The following is a 14,854-nucleotide window of genomic DNA, read 5'->3' as shown; positions in this document are numbered from 1 at the left end:
CACCTAGATACCCTCTCCACCCTCCCCTCCAGGTCTTCACCTAGATACGCTCTCCACCCTCCCCTCCAGGTCTTCACCTAGATACTCTCTCCACCTGGCACATCTCCCTCCGTGAGCTCCTCTTTGATAGCCACCTCCTCCAGGAAGCCTCCTTGGACTTCCCCATGCAGACTCGTCTGCCTTCTTTGCGGCTTCCAACCCTCATGCTCTCTCTACCAGAGTACCCATCACATGGTTCTGTCATCATCTGTTCATTCCTCCAACCCCTGAATTCCTCGAAGGCAAGGTCCTGTGTCCCCAGCTCCTGGCTCACAGAGAACAGTGACAAATGTGGACCGGTAATGGTAACAAGCAAATCACCTGCCACCCACCTGTACCTCCAGCTGTCGCCTGTCCATTTTGCCTGCACACCCACCCCCATCAGATTTGTCTTATGACTGTACCCTGCTATTTCTGGCCCAAGGCCTGAGGCTCTGACCCCTACTTGTCTCAGTCCATTTCAAAGATATTGATTTCACTTGGCTCCAAGGGCACTGGACGTGGGGAGTTTTCTGTAACAGGCTGAATAAACACAGTTCTCCTTACCCTCCACCCCCACCCACACTCCTGGCTGCCTGTTTTTGCAGCGTTCATGTGGCAGGCTGCTCCCGGGGAATATTTGGGATCTACTAATAATGAAGATTTACTCTATTTTTTCACTCATTCTGAACCTCCAAGTTCCTCTGGCTTCCTCCACCTTAGCTGAGTGCAGCTGATGGCCCAGCACCGTGCTGGGTACTGTGGGGACAAGACATGAGGAGCTGAAGAATAAAGTGAAAAGACAAACCAGTTAAAAAAAAATTACTGGCAGTTTATATCACAGACAAGAGCTTAATTTTCTAGTATAAAATATTCTCCCAGAGATCAGTAAAAAAAAAAAATACAATAAACAAACGCCAAAAGTTGGAAATAAGCTCTAGGGAGAAATGGTTATTCAACATTTCAGTTGGTGCTTGGCATGTTCTCACTAATAAATGGGAGATAAATGATGGGTACACATGGGCACAAGATGATGTAAAGGATGTTGGAAGCTAAGAAGCACGGAGGGATAAAATCTCATCTGTCGGGTACAATGACCACTGTCCCGGTGACTCACACACTGAAAGTGCTGACTTCAGCATTATACACTGCACCCACGTAACAGAAACATTTGTGCCCCCTTAATATTTTGAAGTAATAAAAAACAATAAAATGGTGGTTGGCCTCACGTACATTTTTTTAAAATGCAAAGTATGCCACTTTCCACCTATTTAATTGACAAAGATTTTTCAAAGTGCCCACACATTGTGCTGGTGAAGGTGTGAGGAACACACTCCCCTGTGCCGCAGGCAGGAGTAGAAGTTGGCACAGCCTTTCGGGAGAGCAGATCAGCCGCGTGTATCAAAACTGGAAACACTGACAGCAGCTCCTCTGCTAGGATCTACCCCGCCTGTGTGTGTCCTCGCTCAGGAGCAAATCATGCCTGCCAAATTATTTGTTGCAACATTGTTTCCAGCAGCAGAAGATTGGAAGACTTATATGCCCATCAATAGCAGATTGGGCTATATAAATGGTGCCATATGTATGCAATAGAAAAAACCATGAAGAAACTTTCTGTACTGATACTGGAAGTTCTCTGGAATGTTTTATGTTTGTGTGTATACGTATACATACGTGTGTATACATGCACACACTCACACATTTGTTTGTATCATGCATAAAGTATCTCTGGGAGAAGGATAACAGAAGCTTTTCCTGCCTCAGTTTCCTGCTTACACATTGGCCCATTCTGCTCACCCAACACTTGGTCCCACTTCTTTGGGTGAGGCTCTGCCCTCTGGAGGAGGGTTCTTTGCCATCTTCCAGCCACGAAGATGTTTCATGGGAAAGGCAGACAGCACACGGCCAAGGCTAGTTGCTTTGGCACAGACAACAATGCGGACTCCAACTCTGCTATAACCTTGAATGTCGATGTTCCACAGGTTCCACCCACCGCTCTGCCCCTCTCACTCCACGCCCAGGTCAGGGGCTTCCCTCCACCTGCATGGCTACAAGTGCCCAGTGTCACTGACTGCTCCCCATACCCCACCTACCACCTAGGTTTCTCTCCTAAGCTTATTCTCTTCTGAATACACACTTGCACATCTGCTTAACAGCATCTCCTCCCTGTGCTACGCCTGTGGGATATGGCTCAGAGGCCTGGATTAAGGCCCGGGCACCATCAGCAACGTCCTCCCCTTCATTCCCCACATCCTGCCCAGCACCAATTCTTGTGGCTCCTTCCTCACTCACATTCTCAGATCCCATAGAACCTCCATAGCTGACCACCTCCCTACGTCCACCACCTTCTTAAGTTGACCTAATTTCACAGACTGGACATGCACATCAGGCCTAGTTCCTTATGTTGACCACCTCTGTATGTTGACAATTTGTTACAGTCCCTTGGGTGGCCAGCTTACAGAGGTTCTATGGCATATTCTCCTGCTCCACCCCAATCCCTGCCTCTGCTTTCTGACCTGGACCACACTACCAACCACTTAGTAGTTCTTCCTGCCTCTAAGGCCCTCCCTGTTTTTCAGACCACCATCCCTGAAGCTTCCAGAAAGATTTTTCTAAGGTTCAAAGTTAACTAAGCAAAAACTGCATAAATTCTTCCAATGGTTCCCTACATTCTTCAAACTGAAACACGAGCCCTTTCTTACATTCTCAAGGCACTCTGTGATGGGATCCCTCTGTCTCTTGGGCCTCATCTCTGACTTGCAGGCACGCAGACACACACACACATACACACGCACATGCACGAGCACGGTCCATGAGTGTGGTGGTGCTGACTGAGGGTCTGCTTTATGCCAGGCATCACTCTCAGTGCTGGGGACACAGCAATGCACAAGACAGACAAAATCCCTTCTCTGAAAGGGCAAGAGACACAATTAAAAAGTAAACCATTCCAAAAAATAAACAACAAATATTGCAGATTTGACAAATGCTATAAGGAGATGACAGGTTGTTGGGACAGAGTACAGATGGATGAGGGCCAGTAGAAGATACTGCTTCCTTGTGCAGTCAGGGAAGGCCTCTCTGAGAGGGTGATTTCTGAGCTGACCACATACTGACCACTGACAACTCCGCATATCAAGCATCTCAAAGTGCCACTAATTTCTTAAATTGCCTTGTGCTTACCTACTATGTATTTTGCCTATAATGTCTGATTCCCTTCTCTAGCTACCTAATTCCTTCTTGTCCTCCAAAACTAATGTAGGAAATCACCTCTGCCAGGATCAAGTCTTTCTTGATCCCCAAGCTGCACTGGACACCCCTCCACTGTGCACCCCTAGTCTCACACATAGTATAGTCCCCTATACTATAATTTCTTATTTATTTATCAATCTCTCCCACAGATGGGAGCTGCCTCTGGACCAGACAAGATACTGCAAAGCACACAGAGCACCAGCCAGAGGAGTCTGGGCTTGCCAAGGAGGCTCATTGTAAGAGCCAGAGCCATGCGGTAGCAGAATGAAAGAGAAATTGATCTCTATTCTGGCTGTTTTTAACAGCTCACTTTAATGGCTAAAAGGAAGATTCACTTGATGAACTCTGGGTATGAAGATGCTCAAAAGATAAATATTTTTGAAACAGAGAAGCTACCCTTTTTACCCTGGATTTGGAAAAATCAAAGCCTTTCTTTCATGTCAGTTTAAAAGATTTATGAGGTCTGCTCCTTGCTGTGTCTCTGGGTGGATGTTCCCTATGAATGCATTAATGAGTGGTAAAGAAACCTCATAGCAGCATGGTAAGCATATGCCACCAGGAATAAGAACACTGTCTCATTGTGACCCTTCCCAGGGGTAGGGGCTGATTCCTGGGGCCATCACACACAAGCTTGGCCATGTCAAAGCCCTTGCACAAGCTTTATGGGCAGCATCTTGCTATAAATAAGCCCTGACCTTGGAGTTGGGGGACACCTAGAGATGGGCCTTCAGTGCACTCACAACCCCAGATGTGTCAAGATCCATTTGGATACAAGTGTCAGGAACCAACTCAGACTATCTGATGCAAAACCGAATATTTGGGAGTTATGTTTGCCTGCAGACCCAAGCAGACTCAGGAGCTCTAACAAAGCCCACAAGACCCAGGCTCTGTATTCCCCAGCTTTGACCTTCATGCTGCCATTACTTGTACCTGGCCTCCCTGCACGAGTGGGCCTCAAAAACCCAGGCTTTCACCTGCCCAGCCCAGCAACCCCAGACAGATAGAGGGGCCTTGTTTCCAAGAGTTTTAGCACAAATCTAAGGACTAACTCTGATTGGCCAAGTTGGGGACTTGTAATGAACCCCAAAGCAGAAATATCAAGTCAGCTCAAGGCTACCACATGGCTTGAGAATTTAGAACAGCAGTTCCTCCAGGAAAATCACAGCAATGGGGAATGGAGACTAGACTAGCAAAAGCAAAAGATATCCAATACACTGGACAGATCACTGCCCCTCTCTGGGATGCCATTTTATCATCTAAGACACAGGTGACCGACTGACCCTGGACAATATCTAAAATTCTGTGAAATAGCCAGAGAATTATATCAGCTGAAAGCTGAGACAGGTTTGTAAAAGGCAGAGAGTCAGACCTGATGCTTGGGGTGTGTTAAGATTTCAGGGAAGAAGTAAAGTATCAGGAAGTACAACCATGAACCTCACCTAAAGCCTTCACAGAGCCAGACCCAGCCCAGCTGGTCTGACTCCAAGTCCAAGTGGCGGTGGCTCCCCCTCACCTGCTGCTCACATATCCCAGGGGCTCTGCCCAGGTGCAGCACCTGTGGGCCTAGCACAGCGATTCTCAGCTGGGGACAGTCTAGCCCTTCAGGGACATTCAGCAAAGTCTAGAGATATTTTTTAATATCGTGATACAGGGGGGAAGTGAAAGGTAGGGGATGCTACTGGCATCTAGAAGATAGAGGACAAGGATGCCACCAAATATTACGAAGGGCACAGGACAGACCCTGGGACAAAGAGTGGTCTGGTCCAATGTGTCAATAGCACTGAGGTTGAAAAAGCCAGGTCAAGAAGGACCGGTGTGGAGCCCCCGCTGTGTTCCCTAGGCCTGCCCTCTGTAGAGGTGTGAATCAGTGCATTGATTTTTACAGAATTACAGTCAAGCACAGTTGCTGTGGCTGCAGCATGGAGAATGGCTTACCGACGGGCAAGAAAGGGGGGGCAGGGAGACTAGGAGGCAAATACCACCAGTGCAGGTGACATTGGGGCCTCGGCATATGACCCATGCAGTCACATAAGGCCCTACACTTGGGGCCCACATTTGATTTAATCCTCTCCTATCACTGTCTTGAAATTCTTAAAATTGTTGAACAAGGGCCCTGGATTTCATGCAATCGTTCCTGAATGAGTGATAATAAGAGTCTGAATCAGGGCAGAGAGACAACAAGGGTGTGAGCTGGGGCAGTAGCAATGAAGACATTGGGGCCACCCTGTCCTGGGACAGCATTACCCACTTTTCCAGCTGTCCAAAGTCCTGGGCACCAGCCAGTTAAAAACAGGAACTGGGAGGGCAGTGCCTGCGGCTCAAAGGAGTAGGGTGCCAGCCCCATATGCCGGAGGTGGCAGGTTCAAACTCAGCCCCAGCCAAAAACTGCAAAAAAACCCCCAGGAACTGGAGTTGCAGAAAGTTAATTGCTGTGGGTCTAGTATAATCATGGTGGACTAATTGAAGGGGTCCACAGGACAAAGAAAATGCATGGCCTTCCTCCAGCCAGGCTAGAAAAACACTCCCAGCTAAGGAGTGGTCCTTGCCCACCTGACATGATTTGGGAGAGAGTTAGGAAGAGCCTGTAAGCAATGAGAAGGTGTGCAGAGCGTCAATGCTGAGAAACAAGAACACATTTCTCTCAAGAGCCGTAGACTGAACGCTACACAGCAGCATCAGAGTGGCTTCCAGAAGGCAGGCTGGAGGCCTGAAATCAGGCTGGGTCATAATCTCAGGTTTTCCAGGGAAGCATCTGGGGTATTTGTTATGAGACAGACTCCAAAGTCAAGGACACCTAAGTGCCCATTCCCTCTAGCACTATTAGTTCTATGGCTCTGGGTAGTACACTTAACCTTTCTGAAGCCCCATTTCTATCAAGTCACAAACTTAGTACCCACCGCATGAATGGACTGGGTGAGTCAGATGAGATATTATGTTTGTGAAACACTTAGCACAGTCCTGGCCTTGAACAAGTCACTTAACCCTAAGACTTAGTCTGCTCAACCATAAAGTAGGGATATAACTTGGGCACTTTATCCCAATGTGGCTGGGAGGATTAAAGCCGATGGTTTCCAAAGTAAGTATATGGTGTGCTTGTTTTTTGTTGTTGTCATCTTTGCTTGGGCTCCCTGACTCAGACCATTTGCCCTGAGATGGATCTTCCTGGTGAAGCTAATCCCACTGGGCAGATTTTAGAGGCAGTACTAGCCCTGCCCACGGGGGAGAGTCACCACCTCCAGCCCACTGCCCTGAAGGAAGCAATGTCCCTCTATCTGTGCCCCTCTATGAGGAAGCATGTGGTTTCCTCAGCATTTCCCTGGATAACTCCCAAAGGAACCCTCTTTACTGCAATCAACACTCTTAACACCACCGTGTTTGGGAGTCTGGGCATGCACACGTACTTGGGTTGAGGGAGAGATTCTTTAGATGGCCAAGGGGTGATCACACATATTTTCTGGAAACATCTATCCCTAGCAGATAACCACCAAGCAGAATGAGCTCTATTCTTCCCCGCCGAACACCCCCACAGTGACCAGCTCAGGATTGCTGACCATTCCTTTCCTTTTGTATGTGGACCACCTCGAATGTATTTTGGAAACTTTTTACTAGATAGTGAAAAATAACAAAATGCCCTCTAGTAGCTGCGGAGGTTGTAATTTAACAGAAGAGACATTTTTCAAATGTTCTCACCAGGAAAATAGGTAAAGGCCAGAATTGCCTGCAGGAAGGAGACAGAGATGGAAGAAGCAGCCTGGAGTCCTCCACCCCAGCTCCGCCAGAGCTAATGTGCTCAGCCTCAGAGGAGAAGGGTCTGGAAAACCAGCTAGTGACATTATCATTCACAACAATTTCAAAGACAGCTATCATTTTTGAGTACCCACATCCTTCCGGGCACCACACCCTGATTATAGGTGATCTTGGTGATGGTCACCCAGCTGAGTGAAGCAGAAAGAACTCAGGCTGTGGGAGTAGGCAGACCGAGTTAGAGCCCCACTCTGACACCCCCACTTGGGTGAGCTCAGGCAGGCACCAAGGCTCACCCATGGAGTGGAGATGACAGTACCTTCCCCTGCAGAGGTGAGCTAGATCCCTTCTCTTATGGCGAGTGGCAGTTAACTGTGCACACCTCTTCCCAGCTCTGTGTTTGCGATGCCAAGTTGACAGATTGAAACTAGCCATGGTGAAAATGTTTATACCACAGAAATTCACAAACCACAATTCTAGGCTTGCTTTTATTTTTAGAGAGAGCCAGTTGTTAAACATTTACCATCATAGTACTGCCTACCTCATATATGGGAACTAAGGGAAATTATGTCTTTACAGCTCTTTGCATAATGCCTGGCACATGATAAGTGCTCAAAAGTTGGTAACGCTAATAATTATGATTCATCTTTTCATATAATTAAACTGATGCTCAGAGCAGTTGCATAACTCCCCCTTGGACACAGAACTGGTAAGTGGCACAGCCCGGATTGGTCTGGTATCCCTCTGTACAGCCTGTCAGACAGAGATGCAGGTGGCTGGCAGAGAGGACCACTGTTGACCCACTCAGTAACTTCTGGATGGAGAGGTAGATGTGGTAGGAGGAAGAGAATATGTGAGCAGATCTGGAAGGATGATGGGATCTGGAGAGGTCAAGAAGCCACTCTAGGCTGGGGAATGGAGTGAGCACAGGCAGAAGGATGGGAATGAGTGTGTCCCATTGGCCTCATGAGGGGGCATGGTGTCTGCCTCACTCCTGCAGCCAGGATCCAACCCAAGCCAAATTCTGACCTCTTTACAGATCTCTCACTGTTGCTAAGCTGTGGGGCCGGCTGTGGTCTGCCTTTAAATTCATGGCAATGATATCCTCCCAAAAGCCACTGTCTTGTGTGCATCTTTCTTATAGTGTCTCAGACAAAAGCTCCAGTTGTTTCCAATTTCTCCTTTATGTCCCATTTTGCACCGTTCAGTCAAAACATATTTAGAATTATATAAAATATTACCCAATTATATTTAATGGTAAGTAATAAAGTGTTTTAAAATAAAGTCATCATTTTTATTGGTCATACTAGGGTATTTATGGGCCATCATTGTCATATTGTTTAATTCTCCCTGTGAGGGCTCATCATGCCCATGATGGAAGAAGAAAATTAAGGCTAAGAAAATTTTAGTAACCTGACCAAGGCACCTTAGCTGGGAGCTGGTTGTGGTAGAACTCAAATCCAAGTCTGTCTGACACCAAAGTTTCTATTCTTCCCACGAAACCACCCACTCTTCTTCTGTGGCCTGATTTAACATAAATTCAGCTTCCTGGCAACCACCTCCAATGCTGCTTTTCCCCGGGAAACCTGCGAAGAACCCAGCGTGCACATTCTGATCAAGTGTTACTCAAACAAATAGCAGTTTTTGGAAGGCACCTCAGGGCCTGCTGAATCACTCCCAGTAGGAGACACTCCTGAGTGGGAGCAAACGACACCTGTGTCTATGCTCACTGCCTTGGTGGGGATTTAGTCTCCCTGAACCTGGCAGTAGTGGCCTCCCAAACACTGCCAGCTCCAAGTAGTGGCTCAACTGGATTCAGAACAATTGCTGCTGAGACACAGGGGGCAGAAGGGAGTGAGGCAGCCCAGCCAGGGCAGGTATCCCAGACTTGCTTCTGCCTAGTCACAGCATATAAACAATCAGAGGATGAGGGCTGAGAACTAATGAGCAGATGCCCACAAGTTCCTTCGCTCACCAGGCAGCTGTGCCCAATGAAATGTCCACATGCCTGGAACTGGGAGATGGGTTCTCCTCCTGCCTGCTAATTCTGGCTGCATAACCCTGATCAAGGCATGCGCCCACAGGTGTTAGGCTTCTGGGTTGTCAGGTGGGAACAGGAAGACCCACTTGGTCTGCCTCATGCAGCAGCACTGGTCATTTTAAATAGGGTTTTCTTAACTCTCTGCTCTTCCAGGAAGCATCTTCTGCTTATTCCAGGAGAACATTTTCTCCCATCTCTGAACCTCTTTGGCATTTGCTCAAATATTCTGGTTATAAACATACTGCATGATTATTGTAGAAAACTTAGAAATACATAAAAGAAAAAATGTAAAATTATTCAGAATTCCACCACTCATACATATTTTAACATTTTTATCATCTATCTCATTATACCTATATAAAAGTAGTTTAGATGGTTTTCTGGAGTTTTGGTCTTTTCCATTCGATGCTAGATCAAAATAATTTCATGTTATTAAAAACATTTTTATAAGCATGATTTTCATAATCTATACAATATTCCATCATATGCAAGTGTCAGCCTATTTAATCCTTCCTCTGTTGTTGAACATATAGAAGTCTTTCAATATTTTGGCATTATAACTTATCTTGCACAAACATCTTTGTTTGTAAAGCTTTCTTCTTTTCCACCTCCTATCATTGCCTTAGACAGATTTCTAGAAATAACTCATCTAGTCAGAGCAGCCGCATTTTGGAGGCTCTTTGAAGAGTGCACGTGGGAAGACTTAAGGGAGGAGTCATGTCTCGATGTGCTTACATTACTAGTAATAATGATTTTATAAGTTTGAAAATAATATTCAATCATTAAGTGTTAGTAGATTAGAAATATTGTTAGGTATAGGAAACAAGGTCTAGACAAAGGGAGACAATTATGGCGAATCGATTTGGACCCATTTTCCTGGCTTTGAGCACAAAGTGGGAGATCCTGTCACTTTAATATTTCTGCAGCCTGGTGTATTGTATATGGCCTCTCCCCTCACAGCTGTGGGGCAGCAGCTGGCTGGAGGCCTTGAAGCTGCTTTCTGCCAGGGCAGAACTGTGCGCTCTGACAGAGTGGTTTTGGGGAGTTAAGAATGTAAATTCTTTAAACCTTGTCCAACTCAGAAAGACTTGCTCTGGACCTGATAAGGAGAAGAAAGATCTCTTTTCTTCTGTCACCTTGATTGGGCCAGAGGAGTCTATCTGTTTGGACACAAGGCTGTCAGAGTATTAAAACATCACATCTGTAGTGTGTGACCATGGGTCAGCTAGGATTTGGTCCTTGAGTAGGCCTCTAATTGGCTTCCTTATCAGGACTTTGTTTACATTAAGAGCATAATACTTTGAAACAACAAAAAGTAATAAGTAAATCCATGCAATTAACATAATCGGTTGTAGAGTTAGTCTAGTTAGTAGGAATGAAAGTGCAACAAGAATCATGACGAGATTGTTTGCCTTGTTTTGATGAGATTTATGATTGTAACACTGATGTATGAAATAAATACAGAGCTAGCCTGATACTCGGGACAGCATACTGGAAGCCTCAAGAGGAAGTATGTGCCACTTCCTGGGCCCTGCTGCTCTTAAAACTATCTCTGTGTCTGTGTCTATTATTTCTCTATATTAATATTCTATAACTCTTATTAATAATTTTCCAGTCTCCTTGCACCACCAGGCCACTAGGAAGTAAACTCACCGAGATTCGAGGCTGGTCCCCAACAGCTCTGGTGGCATACAGAAACATCCTGGTGATGTTCATCCCATCAATATTGTGGGACAGGCCAGTCTTCCATCATTTAATTCTTTTCCTTTTTAAAAGTCTTACTTTTCTGATCCAGATATAATCAATTCTCATTACTGCTTCATTCCCATTTCTTTAATTTCTTACTAGGTACTCTGCTCATTTTCAGAGTGGGTTTAATTCTACTTCACAGATTTGTTTGTGTTTTCCATGCAATAAACTGTAAATCTTTTCTGTAATCTCCTGAGGGACAAGGCCTAAAGCTACAGCGGTGGACATCACCTAAATACTTCCTCTAGCCATTGTACAAATGTTTCATTGTGCTCCTTCCACTTTCCCACCTCCTCGCATCTGTCTGTGGCTGTGTCTGGCTTTTTCCTTGCTGACTCAGGTTCTCGAAAGGCCTCCAGGACAGTATTCACACAGCTGGATTTGGCAGCCAGGATGGTGCATTGTGCTGGCTGAAAAGTCTTCCTCCCCCACTAGACAGTAAGCTCCTTGGGAGCCTTTCCGTATCCATTAGCTCTCTCCATAGGGGACACCATTTCCTACTTGCCTTGTGTTAATGAGCCTTGGCCCACAATAGGAATGTTCAATCCTGAACTCCAACAGAAGTACATTAGAAGTATATACCCTGTCTTCCATTTCCCATCCACTCTCACCAACATGTGAGCTAGGAGAGACCAGAGAGAAGGAACTGGAGCACAAAGGCCCCACGTGACCTCAGATGCAGGTCTATCTCTGCTGTCCAACCTCCCCATCCATATTGCTAATGCTTGTATCTCTCTGACCCAGCGGTCATTAAGAGAAGGAAAAAATAATTGTTAGCACCCCAGGTTCTGAAAACTCACAAAATTTGGATTTGGGTAGGGAAGGGCTTCACCAGGCCTTACCATCCTCCTGTAGAACTAAGTGAAAGTACTCTTAATTTAACAAATAAATAATTTCCAAAATCAGTGATATAGATCTGTGAAACTTTTTCTTCTAGACCATTATTTCCCAAATCTATTTCTAAATTTTATGGGCTATGATTAGGATATATATGTAACAAATAATCTGTAATCAATTTCTATTAGAAAAACATTGTTGGCTCAGGAGGATTGCTTGAGCTCAGGTGTTCGAGATTAGCTTGAACAACAGCTAGACTCTATCTTTACTAAAAAATAGAAAAAATTAGCCAGGCATTTTGGTGATTGCCTATAGTTCCCGCTACTCAGGAGGCTGAGGTAGGAGGATTGCTCGGACCCAGGAGATGGAAGTTGCTATGAGCTAAGCTGACACCATGGCACTCTAACCTGGGGCAAAAGAGTGAGACCCTGTTTCAAACAAACAAATAAAAAATCATCAAAAAAATGAAAGAAAAACTTTTGTGAACCAACATGGGAAAGGAGAAATAACCTGAGGGGGAAATGGTGGGAAATGAGAAAGATACAAGAGACAGAATATAGGATGGGGTTAGGAGGTCTGATGCAGCTGATGACCGCAGCCAGTGCTGAACTGTGGAAATAGCTTTATTTATAAAGTATCTTTAACAAGGTAAATCTTAATACCTAGGGTAAAGATTAACTATAAGCAGGAAAAGCTGTGTCCTTACCAATAATAGCGAAAGTATGCATGGCGTATGTGACTTCTGGCAGGTGAAAAGAATGTTTGATGTAAAAAGAGGAGAAGCAGCTGGGGGGGGAGGTCATTCCTGAATGCCTCCCCAGGCTTGAGACCCCTGCTGCCTCACAGCCCATTCCCCACAGAAAAACATTGTTAAATAATATAAGTAGGTTTGTTACCCATAGGACTTCTCAGAGTCTCTAGTATACTCATATATGATGTGAATCTTCCAGAGGTCAAGAGATGTGTTTCACAAACATTTGTGACTTCTAAACCCTTCACTGGGGGCATATTACAAAACTAGGGTTCAACAGAACATGACTTGGAAACTGGCATTATGCAGCCTCCCATTTCCTTGTGTCATATGTTTATAATGCTTTCAAGAAGAAGTGTTATAAACATCTTATAGGAAGGGAAGCTTGGCCCCATCTCTTCCTGAATCAATCCCCTCTCTATCCAAGTCCAAGCATAAAGTCTGATACTGCATCTACTTAGGGAGTATATGGAAGGAGTCATCAACCTTTTTATGCAAAGAGGCAGATTGAGAATCTTTTAGGTTTTACAGGTCACAGGGTATCTGTTGCAACTATTCATCTCTGCTGCTGTAGAATCAAGGTAGCCATAGACAATATGCAAACAAATAGGCATCTAAGACAAAATGTTATGGACAAAATCAGACTGTGGGCCACCTTTGACCCATGAGCCATAGTTTGCTGACTCTTCTTGTAGGGCATCCCATCTTAGGGGGAAGCACTCCTGGGTCCTGAGAGTAAAGAAGTTGTGAGAGGATTAAGTTTGGCAACCTTCCAGAGAGTGACCTACTCTTGGATGAGAAACTTCACCCACCACCTTCCACAATGGAAATGACAGGCAAACAGCCACATGCCCTCCCAGCTTTGGGGTTCACGGGGTGTAACTCCTCCTAATACCCAATGATGCCAGCATGCAATCATAGAAAGCATAACACAAAAGCCCCAAGGGAAGTCCCCAACATTCCTGAAGAAGAGGATTTATTTAGGTGAACTGAGGGTCAGTGGCCTTGTCTGAACCAAGATGCTTAATTGGAGAGCAGCTGCTACAGACCTCAAGTGGCAGAGTGGGACCAATTGTCTGCCCACATTCCACGCAGTGTCCTTTGCTCCTGAGCTTACTGCAGGGGAATGTGCAGGGAATGCAAGGACTGTCAGAAATGCAAACCCCAGTGCATCAGGCCACGTGACCTCAATGGGCTTCAGAGACAGCAAAGCAAGCAGCCATTCTCTGTAATTTCGGCCTCCTCTCATACCTCCCAACCTGTAGTAGAGGGAACTGTGTGGTGCCATCACTCAGAAGCAAAGGCTTTGTCAGCAGTCTGAAGGGGTAGATGTAGAGGTGTGTGCCAGAAGACACACTGGAAGCTTCTTGAGGAACATAAAGGAGTCCACTCCCTTGAAACTGTCCCAGGTACCTGTCCCACAGTTGGACACTCATCACTTCTTTAGGAGACTCTTAGTGAAATCTGCCTAGTCATTGGCTTACCTATGCCCCAAAGCAGACCTCATTATCACTGTGTACCCTGAGTTTCTCTGCACAGTCTTGATTTAAAACACTCTGCTCCATCTTTACCATGAATCCTAATTTGTAATTCAGAAAATGCACAATAGTGGCCATATTGGGGAAAATAACTATGGCAACCTAAGGTATGACAAAAATATTGGGAGCTAGTTACATAGAGGAGGATACCTCACAGATTCAAGTTGGAAGATGAAGAACTATTGAACTTCCTGGGTCGTCTCAAGAATCAAGAGAGATCCAAACATCCAAAGTAAGGTACTGCTGAAAAGGCCCCTATGTAGACAAAGCAATCTTGACAGACCACCAATGGCATCCATTAAAATTGTCTACGGTACATTAAAAATCAAGTTTGCAGGCCAGGAGCAATTGGGTGCCAAGAAATTCACAACTAGTCACAGATATGTAAAACAAATAAAACCAAAGAGTTGTCAAATTCTCTTCAACAGGTATTAGCCACAATCACAGGCGCAGGAGGCCCTTGAGGGGACTTAAGGTGACCAAGAACTTGCCCTTGAGAAGCATATGATCTACTTAAAGAATCAAGTGGTTAAATTTAAGAATTATATAGTAATGGAAAAGTCCAATAATATATTTATATATCAAAATAAAAAAATAGAACTACATTAGGCAGTAGTTTTTGCCTCCCAATGGTCCTGAATTGAGGAGGAAATATCTCCATGAGCTGAAACAAAGGGTAGAAGAAGGAGCTTTAGCAAAATCAGGGAAGGTCTCTGCTCTCCAAATGCCTTAGCAGGAAGAGATTTTCAAGACCATCCAGCCAAGGATATTGTCATTAGACCTGAGCCTCCTTCAGCCATAGTGGGAACCACTGATAATGAACCTTAAAATTCTTTTCCACTGGCTCAGCGCCTATAGCTCAACTGGCTAAGGCGCCAGCCATGTACACCTAAGGTGGCGGGTTCGAATCCCCAGCCCGGACCCGCC

Source organism: Otolemur garnettii, unplaced genomic scaffold, assembly GCF_000181295.1.
Source record: "Otolemur garnettii isolate 467f Iridium unplaced genomic scaffold, OtoGar3 scaffold00032, whole genome shotgun sequence".
Lineage (NCBI taxonomy): Eukaryota > Metazoa > Chordata > Mammalia > Primates > Galagidae > Otolemur > Otolemur garnettii.
Note: the sequence above shows the minus strand (reverse complement) of the source record.